Raw genomic sequence first — 15,579 nt, 5'->3', positions numbered from 1 at the left:
GCAATGCGATTTTGGTTTCGCGTTGCGATTTTCATTTCTCTCGTTGCGATAGTCATTTTCGTGTTGTGATTTTCATTTTCATGTTGCGATTTTAAGTTTAGAACTATTCTTCTTCTGCAAATTGAAACTTTAATAGATTGCATTACTTCAACCAAAAGACAAAACAAAGACAAATACTAACTTCACAGGGTTAAAGACTAAACAGTTTAGCAGTATTGGCAGCAATCGAATGAATTTAATAAGAAATCTAAGTGAAATGGTTAATCTATTATTGAAATGACTAGTAAACTTATCATCAATTTCAATATGAAAAACCTAAAATAATGCAAAATTTTCAAAATAAAAATAATTAAAAAACTAACCCTCGGAGGTTGATTTTCTATTTCTGAATGATTGTGAGGGATTTCTGACCGTGAATGGTTGTGAGGGATTTCGCCGGAGATGGGGACGGAAATCTTCGGAGATGGGGACGGATTTCGCCGTAGAGAGTGAGAGATGGAGATGGGACTGAGTTGTGATTTTAGGTTTTAGGTTATGAGTTGCGATTACGGGATAAACTGTGGATGGTTCAGTGTTCCGATAATTAATATTCGTGTTTGGAATTTGAAAATAAAATACGCGTAGCGATTCTAATGACGCTTTAAAAATCGCGTTGCGATTTACGGATACGCGTTGCGATTTTACGTATTGTCGTTGCGATTTACGGATACGCATTGCGATTTACGTATTCTCGTTGCGATTTACGTATTCTCGTTGCGATTTACGGATACGCGTTGCGATTTTACGTATTGTCATTGCGATTTACGGATACGCGTTGCAATTTTACTGACACTCGTTGCGATAGTTAGAATCGCGTTGCGATTTATATGTTCGCGTTGCAATTTTCATATTCGCGTTGCGATTCTGGAAAATCGCAATGCAAATTTGTACTATCGCATTGCGATTCTACATAATCGCGTTGCGATTCTGGGAACTGATTTGCGATTCTGGAGATCGCGTTGCGATTTTTATTTCGCATTGCGATTTTGTTGGTCATTTTGGCAAATCCAAAAAAAGTTGGTTAAAATCGTAAACTATATAGTATATATAATTTATATATATGGTATATACTATATAAATAGTTTATATAGTTCATTAATAAACTATATATATAATTCATATGTAAACTATATAGTTTATATAGTTTATACATGTAGTTTATATGTAAACTATATAGTTTATACATATAGTTCATATGTAAACTATATATATAATTTACGTATAGTATATATGGTTTATATATAGTTTATATACTACTATCTATAAACTATATAATTTATATAAAAACTATATATAATTACATAAGTTAACCCTAAACCATATATACTATATATATAAACTATATAGTTTATACATAGTATGTATAATTTATAATTATACGTAATATATAAATATAAGTTGTATAGTTTATATATAATTTATATATAAACTATATAATTTATATTAATAAACTATATAGTTTATACATGCTATATATAGTTTATATATAATATGTATATAGTATATATATAGTATATACTAATATAAATATAAACTATATGGTTTATACATAATATATATATATATATATATAGTATATATATAGTATATAATAATATAAATATAAACTATATAGTTCATATATAATATAAATATAAACTATATAGTTTATATATATATATATATATATATATATATATATATATATATATATATTATAATTGTTTCAATTGTTTTCTTAACTTTTGAAATGAATGCAATTTAGTTCATTTTACAGATTTTCTTCACATTTTACAATTATTTCGATTTGATCCATTTGTGTTGTTTAATTTATTTAAATTTTTATTTGTAATTTTATATTTGTTCAATTTAATCCTTAAAATTATATTTGCATCTGAAATTGGCCCATACTTATTACTTATTTATATTTTTTAATTGACCAATAACTTTTTAAATTGGTATAATGTAGTACTTTTTTATATTAATTTCAAGCTCACATTTCAAAATTATTTCGATTTGGTCCCTCATCAATGCGTGTTGTTTAATTTATTAAAAATTTTACTTGTAATTTCATACTTGTTATATTTAGTCCTTAATTTTATATTTTTCATAAAATTGATCCATTATTATTTACATTCCTAGTAATTTACTTTAAATCATATACAATTACAAATTGCAATTCAACGTTCGCGAAAGAAGAAAATAATTAATCCAAAAATAAAATTGACTCGATTTGTACTCAATCTGTATCTGATAAAGATCTGACCTGAATTTTATTTGCCAATGATGTGACCCGATCTGAACAAGATCCGCCTGAAGTCCATCCAAACCTGAATTAACCTGGTCTTTAACTGCTTCGGACCTCAATTGTTTTGACCTGAATTGACATCGATCTGAACTGAAAGTAACCCGATCTGAACCCAAAATGAACCTGGTGTCAAATCAACCTGAAAATGACTCGACCTAGACCCAACCTTATCTAAGTCAAAACATCAAATTTACCTGACTTGACATGTATCTGATTTTACCCGACCTGACAGGATTCGACTGAAACTTGAACGATTACCTGATTTTACATCTCTAATATTAAGTAGTCACTATTATTATTCATAATAGTGACAAAAACATTATGTCACTAGTCTTATTAGTGGTTTGTGAAGACAAATTTTTTGACACTAATCTTAGTTGGTGATTTATGGCGACAATTATTTTTACCACTATTTAAGTGAATAGTTGTGTCCTATTTCTATTTGGTCACTAATAAAATGCTTGAATTGACATCAATTTTTTCAACAAGAAACGATGTAATACTTATAACATATTAAGAGGGCACTATTATTATTCATAAAAGTGATAATAACATTTTTTCAACTAGTAAGTTTACCATTTATATGATATACTTGTGACAGTCTTAAATTACATCACAAGTATCACTACAAAAATAAATGTTTTTACTGAAAAATTGATAGTGACTATTAGTAATTTTGTCACAAATATTAAACTTTAGGTGATAAAAAAATTGTACGACACTATTAAAATAATAAATATGATATATTTTTATTTGGTCACTATTATAGTAATAACTATGATGATTTACTTTTTCTCACAATTAAATTCTCACTATAAGTATATAATTGTGACACAAAATTCACTGTCACAAAATTTTAGACTATTAGAATACGCAAATTGGCATCAATTAATTTTAGCAAGAAATGATATGATAATGACGACATACAAAATGATCACTATTATTTAATATTTGTTGTGATAATAAATTTGTTTGTCACTTAACATTTCACTTTTTATTGCGATAAATATTGATATTGATAGTAATTAAATTTATTGTTAAGATAAAGTAGTTTGTCAGAAGGTAAAATTTTGTTATTAGTCTCTATACCATGTGTAAATTGTGGTTTTAGTTATTATGCTCTAATTTGATCAATTTTAGTCGTATATTTTAAAATTTAAAATTTTAATAACAATCCAAATTTTGCAACGACTATATGACTAATAATAAATGACTGATAAAATTACCTTAAGCTTTTAAATATATTGTTTTATATTATTATGAATTTTATTTTATTAACTAAATAAATGACCGACGATAGTATAAGCTTTGACAGTGCCATTTAATCTTCAATTATGATTAATTTTTTCTTAAAAAAAATTGATTGATATTTATATGTAATTTATGATCTTTATTGAGATATATGTGAATTTTGCAAACACCAGTTAAATATTAGTAATTTATTTTTTAATTTAGGACTTTCACCACAAGGTTAATACATTGTCAAATATTTTTATTTTTTAATTATAGTTTAAGGAGACTTGGTATTATGTTAGTTTTAAATCTTAATATTTATATGTTTATATTTTAAAATCAATCTTATTATTTTTTTATATTTATCTTCCATGAAAGTATTTCATACGAGAAATCGTAGAAAAATTAATTAAATTATTATAATAATAATTAATAATATATATATATATTAAAATGAATAAAATTTATTCCAACAACAGTTTAACCTACATATTATTTTTTTGTCAACAACAAATATTTATTTCTTAGCATAGTGGTTAGGTGTTGCGCTCTTTTCCTAAAGGTCCTAGGTCTGATCATCTTAAAAGACATGCATTGTATTAATTTATCAGAAAAATAACATGTGAAACCAACAACCAGTTGGTCAAACGGGAGGATGCGTTAGATCTCTTAAGCAAATTGGATTGAATCTATCATTAACGAATAAAGCAACCGATGAGAATGACTGCAATCTAAATTCCTAAAGAAGACGAATATAACTAAAAATGTAAAAATATCTAATATAATTGATCTCATAATGAATTTTTTAATTAATAAATTTGTTGCTCATACAGCCAAGCCCAGCTTCAATCCAGTATTACATGGACTCTGTCATTGGCCATTATACAAGTGTCAACATGACATGTCACTAGTTCTGACACAGTAACCAGCACTTAAAAAATAGTTATTTTACAAATATTTAATACGGTGTATTAATGCATTATTATATATATTTTAAAAATATTTAATATAACATATCCGCATAATCATATCTTATTTTGGGAAATATTTTAACCAAAATCATTAAATCCAATAAACAATAGAAAACCTTTAAACATTATATATATACATGCATATACGTATTTAACAAAGCAACACATAGAACCAAGAAACCCTCCACCTAATGCAAGTGTAAGCAGAAAAAAAGATTACAGGTAAACATCAATGCGCCGCAAGCCTTTTACCAACACATGCATATATAAAGAAATTTAACCCATCTTAGAGCAGCATTCTTGATTGTGGCATCTTGATATCGTATGGAGAAAGGCAAAGGTATTCTTGAGAGAAAAGCTGTTGGAGAAGCATCAAAGAGAGATTTTGATGTTGTTGGTGATATGGAAGAAGCTTCAAAGAGAGATCTTCATACTATTGGTGATATGGAAGAAGCATCAAAGAAAGAACTTCATGCTGCAACCATCAAATGTAGATTTGCAAATACTATTTTTAGAGCTCGACAAAAGAATACTATGGTGGTATAGGTGCCATAAACTGCCAAGCAATATATATATAGATCTGTTTATTCAAGTGATAGTTGATCGTAGATCTTAAATGATGATACACAACAGGGCATGACATTTGATCTACAACAATTATTCAAATTACGATTTAAAATTAAAGTTAATCAAATTATGAATTAAATTCTTCCAGTTTTATATTTAAATTATCTTCAAATAAGAAGAAATTAATTCTTAAATGATAAAAATTAACTGTGTATATACACCACTTGTTAACCTTTCTAGAGTTGCTTCATAAAGGATACATGGTGAAACTTTTTGAAAGGTTATAGATGAAAATGTTATTTGAGTAATAAGAAGAAATTAATTATTAAATGATAAAAATTAACTGTGTATATACACCACTGTTTTTCTCATTAGAAATTCATTCAAATTCCCACCCTTTAGATCTTTCATCGTTTAACATGAAGCTGCATGTCCTTTACTAAAATCTTCAAGGTTCCCAACTATGTTGCTTTGAGTTCACAAGTATGTTGTTGTCCATTCATCCTGTTGAAGAACCGAATTTTTGATACGAAATATTCCTAAACCAAAATTCGTTTCTTTCTTTGTTTTTCTATATCAGACTCCAACTATGGTGGTATAGGTGCCATAAACTGCAAAATGCAACCCACACAACACAACGAAAACATCCAAGCCTTTCTGCCATAAACTCAGAGATGAACCTAACAATGTTAGGTGAAATGAGGCTGGCAAAACAAAAGAGATCAATGCACATACTGTACCCCCAACAGGCGAGACTAAAACACCAAAACCGGGGACAAACGATGCCAACACCACCAAACCGATTACCAGAACTCCCCTAATCTCGTAATTGAACTTTCGGAATCATTGTTGTGAAACTTCTGAAATCAAATTTTTTTCTTCAACGTTCCTTCCAGGATTTCACAAACAGGGTGAACCATTATGGGGAATGTAAACACTAACCCAGGTACATGCCAACCTGTTGCCATAAGACCACAAATTCGGTATGTCACAATTTCAGCACCGCATGTAGGATTAAAGAGGTTCTGCAAGTTTATGGAAATTAAACAAAGTTTAGTTTAAAGCACAAGAAGCTGCATATTCCTAGAAGAGGTCTGAACTGATCTGGATATTGTTGGTGCAACTTCATGGTCTTAGCTCGAACAATAACACAGAACTATGGAAGGTTAAGAACTAATCCATGATATGCCAAAGTCTAAATAAGATTATAATCTATGTGATATGCTATGCTTAAGATCTTTGTTTAGCAGTAAATATGCAATGGTGATAAGTCCTTAAGGTACTAAACATCTATAACTGCATATGTTTTCCCTTTATTCTTTTTTCAATTCTCTGCTTTCTGCTTAATCATGCCATGCCTACTGAGATTATCCATTAGATCTTTATATAAAACTTTATCCTATAGACGAGCAAAACGACAACCGCAGTACAAGTTCCGATACAAACTAAATGTATCAACATTTTTTTTTGCTTGGCAAGATTAAGTTTATTATCGATAAATCAAGCAAGAAGAACCTGAGTTGTATGCCTCGTTGAAAACCTCTCTAAACCTAGATAGACGAAAAGACAAAAAGAGTACATACAATTAGGTGAAAACCAAACAAATCCCCAACAGGACGCAGTTCTGGAATACAAATAAATTCAGCTACAAAACCTCATAGGCATCACACATCGGCTGATGGAACCAGCAAACAAATTCAAGCCATAAACACAAAATAACAAAGCACAGCGAATAACAAAAAACAACTAAATGTATCAACTTGAATGGAGGCCTAAGCTCATGCTTGAAAACTAAATTTATGCTTAAAGATATCTGCAATTTTACCTGCGCTACAATGGATGTCCAATCATTGGGAAGATTTAGTGTTATGATATCCTTTGTGTCATCATCATAAACAATGTACCCAAAAGTCCCAAACAAAATATTTACAACTGTGATCCATGCAAACGAAATGGATAATACCTTAGGAAATATTTTCCTCTCCCTCATAGATTGCTTAAGAGCCAGTGTCATTTCGAACCCTTCGAAACAGTACACCGCCATCCCCGCTGCAAATGGAAACCCTCCCAAGTTGAAGGCTTCCCTATCTCTAAATGAAAATTTCCCCACAACGGCCTGTTGGACATCTTCTTTAACAACGAACCCCATAGCCAACAAGTTTCAAACATCGACAAAAAAGCTGAAGGGTGCGAAAGCCAAAAGGGATCCGATCCATGACAATGCTATTTCAATAGGGACTAACAATAATATGTATGATGCAAAGGTGAGGCCATGATGCAAGGTTTTGGCCAATGAATACCAAGTATGCTACAAACCCTCCACATTGGGAGATGCATACAAGACATTCTGTCAGGTAACACCCCATTTTTCGTATGCACCTGAACACCAAATCACCATACGTAGTTGTTCCCTTTAAATCTTCTTCTGATGCTAATTTATGCGTGCACTCAATCTATGGATCAATGTTAAAGGCAAGTCTTCAATAAGAAAAAGATAATATAAATACATGTATCTCTTAAGTGGAAAAAAACGAAATATTGATACCAACAAGGAGAAGCATGCAGTAGAAAGTAGCCAAGTCAACGATGATGGCGCTGAGTGATCCGGCGAGCCGACCAGTGACTTGAAAAGATTATGGAAGGCTCAAAACGCCGGTTCCAACTATTGAAACTGTGATGTTCTCTATGGTTTGAAGTTTGGAAGCAGTTCCTCGTGTTGATGACAAGGTGATGGGTTGATCAAAGGGATTATATCTCATTTTTTCTCCTCCATTGTGGTTGACAATAGTGACAGCAGGGCCGGAGATCTACGATCAACTGTTCAATGCCATGTTGATGTTCTGAAGCTATAGAGGACATGCAGTTTCATGTTAAACGATGAAAGATATAAAGGGTGAGAATTTGAATGAATTTCTAATGAGATAAAAAGTGGGTTTAGATCTTAGAATTAAGGAATGTTAGTCTCTTGCCATGTTCTTCACTGTAATTCCAGATTTTGTGCAGCTATTTTGGTAAGCTGTTAGGCTAACTTTGTCTATTAATTAGGATATTTTATTTTAACTTTTTTATTTTGGAACTGATAAACAAATTTGATCAAATTGATTATCATAGGCATAGGACTAACGAAATGGAAAGGAAAAAAATGTGATCAAATTCATCCATGATCCATCACTTATTGCTCAAATAACATTTTCATCCATAACATTTTTAAATAGTATTTATTATTCATAACCTTCCAAAAAGTTCCACCATTTATCTTTTATGTGGTAACTCCTAAAAGTTTAACAATTGGTGTATATACACGTTTAATTTTTATTATTTAATAATTATTTTTATCTTATTCAGATATAATTTAAACATATCAAAACAAAATATGTTAACTTTTGAAGAATTTTAAATCATAATTTGAGTAATTGGTGCGAGAAATATCTCACAAAGCATTGATAAAAGCTTATTGAAGCATGAAAAGATCTCAACTAGGTTATCGATGTGCATGTAGGTCATTCACGAATAACTTTCACTTTTTCATCATCAACTTGAATTTTATGTGCACTTCTATGACAACTAAGAATATGAGTATATCACTATAAAAAATACTCTTGTTGGGGTTAGCAAACAAGTGTCCATGACGAAAAACATCAAAAATTGTTTTAACATGAGTAAGATGTAATTCAAAATAAGTAGAATAAATCATAATGTCATCTAAATAAATTAACACAGACTTACCCAAAAATTATCTTCAAGTATAGTTCATTAGGCGCATGAAAGTGCATGCTAGGAGCATTTGTCAAGCTGAGAGGCATGACTAATCACTCATATAGCCCAAATTTCGTTTTAAAGGTTGTTTTTCGTTCATTCCCTTCATTCATTTGAATTTGATGTTGTTTGGTTTTTTAGATCCATTTTTGTGAAAAAGCTTCATAGAGCTCATTAAGCATATCATTTAGGCATGAGATTGGGTGCCTATGTTTGATGGCTATACAATCAATAGGTCTAGAATCAACACGCATACAGTACAAAACATATTTTATGGGTACCAATAGGACTAAAACAGCATAAGGAATTAAACTCTAATATTGCGTCAACGGTCTTTGTACTCGATATCCCGGAGAAATTTCATTGGAAGGGACTATGGTTACTGTTTTGAAAATACGGGAAAGTTATTGACAGCTTCATTCCAACAAAGAGGAGTAGAGGCGGTTTGAAGTTTGGATTTGTGAGGTTCTGTAACAGAAGGGAAGGTCAGTTGGCCATTGAAAATCTGAATGGTAGCTTTCTTCAAGGGAATCGTTTGAGGGTCTCTCCAGCGATGTATCAAACTAGGGTCCAATTCTGAAAAGAAAAAAAAAAGATCCAAGATAGTCCACATAGAGACACATTGGGGACGAAAGCTTCTCAAGAAAATAGGAGAGTACACGAGGAGGAGTAAACAAACAGCGGAAGGTATCAAGTAGAGAGAGATAATCCTGAAAATAGAAAGCTTGGATTCAATGAAGAGAAAAGAAGAAAAAGAATAACGGGACATGTTGAGGCAGATGAATTGCTGAAACTAAAGAAATGCCTGGCGGGGGTTACCGCGACGATCTGTCGTGTTAGTAGCAGGTATCAAATTGCGGTCCGAAAATGTGATAGCGGTTGTGTTATTAAAGGAGCGTCGCCGTCCGAAACCCGTTTTCATGAATTTTGTGATGGGTCACAGATTCACACTAATCTCAGAATGTCGTGCCCCCAATTTAACAGGAAACGGTCTATTGTACCGATAACGGGACGCAACAACCGTTATTACAATCGTGAGACAAAAACAAAAATCAACCATCTGTAATCAACCATCTGCAAAAACAAAAACCGATTTTCAAGTTGAGAGGTCGTAGGCAGCGGAGACTCGGTTGTCGGAGTTGATAGTTTGGTCGGCTGTTTTATTCGACTTCAGGGTTCGAATAGCCTAAGGGGTGAAATTGGGTTTGGTTCTTATGGACCAAGGTTTTTTTTAGTTTAAGAATGAAGAACACTATAGGGGTTCTTGTTTTAGGGAGATGTTCTTGGGTTCTTGGTTTAGAGAAAAAGGAGGATGTGAAGAAACATAAGTTTTGATTCGAAAAAATAAAAGATGGTTGAGGATTTTGTGTTGTTATGAATCAAAGCTGGGATTAGGGGAAGATGTTGGTGTTCTTGAGAAAGTTATGAGTTTTGATCTTGAAAAACAAGTTTGAATGTTATTTTGGTGTTTATGGAAGATCTAACTTGGTCTTTAAGATGAATTTGGGAAGAACATGAGATGAACATTTGGTTAAATTTGGGAGAAAGTGGTCGGTCGAGTAGAGAGTTGTGAGAGGAGGAGATAAATTTTTTAGAATAAAATGATTCATGTCTTAAATTTTAACTTTTATACTAGATGAATTTTTGGGAAAATTGGCTCATTAAAACCCCTACTTCACGGTTTTGTTTTTTGTTTTGTTATATGTCTTTTCATTTATTTTATTTTGGTCACTAGATGTTTGTAAATCATTCCATGAATTTAGAATTCAATGCAATTTAGTTCTTAATATCATTTCAATTGTTTCTTTTATTAAATGTCTTTTTTATTAATTCTGAATTTTAGTTTTAAAATCTTTTAATTTAGTCATGCATTTAATTATAGACTAAAGCCTTTAGGTTTTTAATTTCTTAATTTAGTCACTAAAATCAAACCCTAGACGTTTTAATTAAAACTTTAGATATTAGTTCTTTTAAAATTAGTTCCTAATTGTTAATTAGGGCATTAGCTTAAGGTTCTTTAATTAAATTCATAATTTCATTAAAATAGAATGATTATTTATTTTTTGATATCGAAAAGGATGGCCTTATAGTTTTTAAAGTATTCTATTCAGTTAAACTATATTATATATATGTCAATTTCGCTTAGAAAACATTTTAAAAATCATTAAAAATGATCTCTTATAATTATAATTATTTTTATTATGTTTTAAGATAATTCACGACCGCGACACCCGCAGTAAACGCGATGACATCCGTTATGTCCGCAACCGCAATAAACGCAAAGCGACTGAAAACGTGACCGCGAATACTGTTTGATACCTGGTTAGTAGTATTCAATGGAGATTGCAAGAATGGGGGCTCGAAAAGATAAACATCCTAGGGGGTAAAACCTTCCGAATTTCAATTGAAGATGAAGAGCTGTTTATTATGCTTGAAGATCTAAATTGGTCGTATCTTAAAGAAATCTTCGTGAATGTTAGAATGTGGTCAGACAATTTGAATACGGTGGACACGGCAACTTGGGTAGAGATCACTGGAGTTCCTTTGCAATGATGGAATTCGGTTACCTTTAAAAGGTTAGCAGAACTTTGGGGCTCTTTGGAAGGTCTTGGTGAAAGTGCAAATCAAACCATTAATGGGGAGAAGATTACGCTACTGATTAATACAAACAAGCTTGGTAGGATTAACGAAGTGGTGAAAATTGAGATGGGTGGTATAATAGTTAATGTAATTGCAACAGAGCAAGGTTTCTCGGATACTTCGACAGTTCAAAAGAAGCAGTGCAAGGAATGCTCGGCGTCCTCGGAAAGTCTAGAGGATTCAACCCGGTTGAAGAGGCATACATTCCATGAAGGGGAAGCAGTTCATAAGAAAGTTGATCGGAATCCTGGAACAGAGGTGGTGGAGGTTCACCGGAAAAAATTTCAAACTCAAGCTCGTCGGAGAAGCTGAATAGTCGGGTAGAAAATTGTCTGGAAGTAGATGATGCCATTAATGCAATAGGTATAGGGAAACCAGACAATGATTATCTGGACAGCCAGGTCAGAGTTGGTGGCAGGTCGTTAGGGGAATCAGATTTGGTGGGCACCAGTTCAGAAAAGACTCCTTTAGGTGAAGAGCTTTACAACCAGAAACGCGTAGAGTTGCCAGAGAATGTCGGCGGGCTAAGTCTAGATTGGGGTGATCATGGTGGTGAGGTAAATATTGATAGTCAGCAAACAGAATATGGGCCTAGAAGGACTGAGGGGAAGGGTATTGAAGATATCAGGAAAAGGCTGTTGTAGACATGAGCCTAATGGGTTTTAAAACAAATGAAATCCAACTGATAGAGGAAGATCAAGTTGAAATAATCAATGACCCGGTGTCAACGAGACTGGAGGATTTAAATCTAAACTGGGCCGAGAAAGTGGGTATTTTGAATAATAAAGATGATGAGAAAGTGTTATCCACAACGGTGTAAAAAATTCTTGACTTAGCAGATACTGACACGGTGAAAAATGGTGAAAGTGGATTTACGTCGAGTTTTCAAAGACTGGATTTACGTCGAGGGTAAGAAAGTATGGATCGCTCCAAAAAATCCAAGATAAATTTCTGTCCAATTCAGAGAAGAAAAAGAGAGACAAAGCTCAAAGAAGAACAAAGATGGGAAAAGTAGTCGAATCCTCGGAACTCGAAGGGGGATCACTTTCCGATTCGGACTTGCAAACGAGATGGGTAAACTTGTCAAAAGAAACGCAGAAGGCGCTACAACTGGGGGAGGGGTGGAAATTGGAGTTGAAATTAAGGGAGATGAGCGTGAGGTAGTCTATGAGATTGCAAGGTTAGAAGAACTGGAACAGGGAGAGAAGGAGCTCTAAGTCTGAATTTCGTCAAATAGCTAGGTGATGAAAATAATTTCGTGAATTATCAGGGGTTGGGGTCAGCGTCGAAGATGTATGCAGTGAGAAAATTGATTAGAATTCATAAGCCTGAGATGGTGTGTGTCCAAGAATCACAGAAGGCTTCAATCGATGAGAAGGTAGTTGGGAGACTCTGGTATGTCGATGAGTTGGAAATCTTGGCGTCCGAAGCGATCTGGTGGATTGCCTCAATTCTAAGGTTAACGTGCTGGAATCAAGGATCATTGATCTTGGGGAAGATGGAAATGTGGATGGCCTAGATCCGCAGAAACAAATGGAACTCAAGAATTGCAAGATTGAATTGTGGGAGAATTTAAGAATTGCAGGAGGATTTGTGGAGGCAAAAAGTTCGATCAAATTGGACTGCCTTAGGGGACTCGAACACTGCATTTTATCACAGAGCAGTGAAATTCCATGCAAAGCGATGCTCGATTCAAGGGCTGGAATTTGGTGTCAAATGAGTTATTGATCCGAAAGCAACTTAAGTGGAGGCTATATAGGCATTTCATTGAGCATTTTCAATGCAAAAGCAGACGAAGGATGAACGCGTTTAACATAGATTTCAAAAAATCTAGACAACAGAAGCAAAAAGAATGGAAGAGCCATTTTCAATGGAGGATTTAAAGGATGCAGTCTGGTCTTTCTTCACTGCAACGGGAACGATTAGAGCCTTATTTGCAGCACCATTTCGCAGATCTGATTTATTTCATGCGACGTTGCTTGCTTTAAAATCAGCTTTGGACCTATTTGTGGAGGCAAGTTGGGTGGGGAAGGCGATGCTGATAGTGTAAATTGCTTCTAGGGTGATTTTAAATGGGATTGTGAATCCGTTTAATCGTCCATGGAAGATGTGGTCTGTGTGTGTTGAAATTGATTTGCTAGTTGAATAACTCTAGTGGAATGGTTGCTTGGCTGGTGATTGTTGGTTTGTTGAGAGCTTCCTGCCTCCAAGCTTGGTGGCATTAGGAAGAGCTTAGTGCTGGATTCACCAAATAATTATTGTGGTAGTGGAATCATCATCGAGTAATTCTTCTGGTTACCTGCTCTGGAGCTTTTGGAATTGCTTTTGTTGTCACTGTATGCGTTGCTGGTGTCGAGGAAGCTCCTTCGTTTGGAATTGCTTTGTTGTCGTTAGTTTTAATTGCTTAGCTGGTTGTAGTGTTTTGCTTCATTTGGATGGTGGTGCCTTCTGCTCTAGAGTTGCATTTGTAGGTGGTGGTGTTCCTTTGAGTGTTCTGGTTTTTGTTCGGCTAGATTTTTAATTAAATAAATTGACCTCTGCCAAGCAAAAAAGAAGAAGAAAGAATTATACTCTATCGGATGTATCATTTGTTCAACAAGTCTCGTCATTCTAACTCTTTGATTACCTCAACTTCAAAACATTCATTAATCTATTGGGGATGATATGGCTTAGGATGTCGTTGGCAAGATAAAAAAGTGCATCGACATGTTAGCTTCTAATGACATTTGCACAACTCTCACTATCAAGGAAAAGAGAGCACAATGCCCTTTTTGATCTTGGCAGGATAATCGTGCTTGGATGTTGAGTGTGCACCTATGTTTTCGGGACATTTACATGGGGCATTTTTATGCATTGGAGACTTTCAAGATATTATATATTTATGGAAAATTATATGAATTATATGAAGTTATTTTGGATATTTTCTCAGTAAATTATATACTATCGCCACTTGGTTTTATTATTAAATTATATGAATTTGTTGTCACTGCTCTTTACGATTATGAAGTTATTTTGGATATTTGCTCAGTAAAATTGATACGATGATTGTTAATGAGCTTTAAAAGCTATGTTTTATAAATTTATTTTATTGTGATCTTTGATATTCATTCATAGTATTTGAGTATAGGGTTTTATGTTTAGTGGCCTTAATAGTAAAAGAAAACGTTGTTCTCCTTATGGGACTCGAGTTTGATTAGTTACATACGTAGGGTGTATGCATGTTGTTAATAGGACAAAAAGTATGAACAAATACTACCTTATAATTGCTCTAGACTACTTAAAATCATATTATATAAAAAAACAAATTTATAACTCGTTAGCTCAATCGATCAACCGAAAACTGTCAATGTGATGAATTTGCTTTTAGAAAATTTGGTGGAAGCTTAAACAAATAAAAACTTTTGGCACAATCGATTTATATTGGTTTAACTTTCTCAGCCAAAGTCTACATCACTACTTTATCTTTTCACCACCAAGGATTTTCCATTTTAGTAACTTGAATTGAACCTTTCAAGGAAAAGGTTTAACCTTTACAACTCTATCTTTTACAATGACTAAGATAAGACCAATCTAATTTTTCTAAGACTAAACTAGAACCATTCCCTTTTATAATGTTTGATTTGTGTAGACAAAAGTTACCTTTCTAGATGTGTGTTTACAAAGATAAAGCTCACAAAAAATAAATACAAAAAATATTCAATGAAGTTTTATACACTGTACAAAAGAAAATGAAAGAATTAAGAATGAAATTTCTTTTCTCTTGATCTTTAAGCTTGAATAGGTGTAGTAATCTTTTTAGAGTGTCATTGGGTTGTTTTTATAATGAATAATGAGTTTCTAGTTGTTTATGACCGTTAGGGGTAAAATATAGTCTTGAAATCCTTTATTTCTCGCAATTACTGCTTACCTGCAAAAAAAAGTTTTAAAACCACTAGAGGGGGTTTAAGGAGCAAACGTATATCATCATGAACCAACCTTGGTACTGACGTGTCTCTGTGTCGATCCCTAGTAGATCAGGACAACGTCCATTCAGTCCAACTCAACTCCGCACGTTCACCTCGAGTTAAGCATTCTTACTCCGTGAGA

The 15,579-nt window shown here is 33.0% G+C and overlaps 1 pseudogene; it reads right to left on the bottom strand.

The window, feature by feature from the left end:
• Positions 1-5,963: 5,963 nt before the first annotated feature.
• LOC120131263 lies at positions 5,964-9,775 on the bottom strand (annotated as a pseudogene).
• Between the last annotated feature and the right edge of the window lie 5,804 nt (positions 9,776-15,579).

Source organism: Hibiscus syriacus, unplaced genomic scaffold (genome assembly GCF_006381635.1).
Source record: "Hibiscus syriacus cultivar Baekdansim isolate YM2019G1 unplaced genomic scaffold, ASM638163v2 tig00110551_pilon, whole genome shotgun sequence".
Lineage (NCBI taxonomy): Eukaryota > Viridiplantae > Streptophyta > Magnoliopsida > Malvales > Malvaceae > Hibiscus > Hibiscus syriacus.
This window is presented reverse-complemented; position numbering and strand designations above follow the sequence as displayed.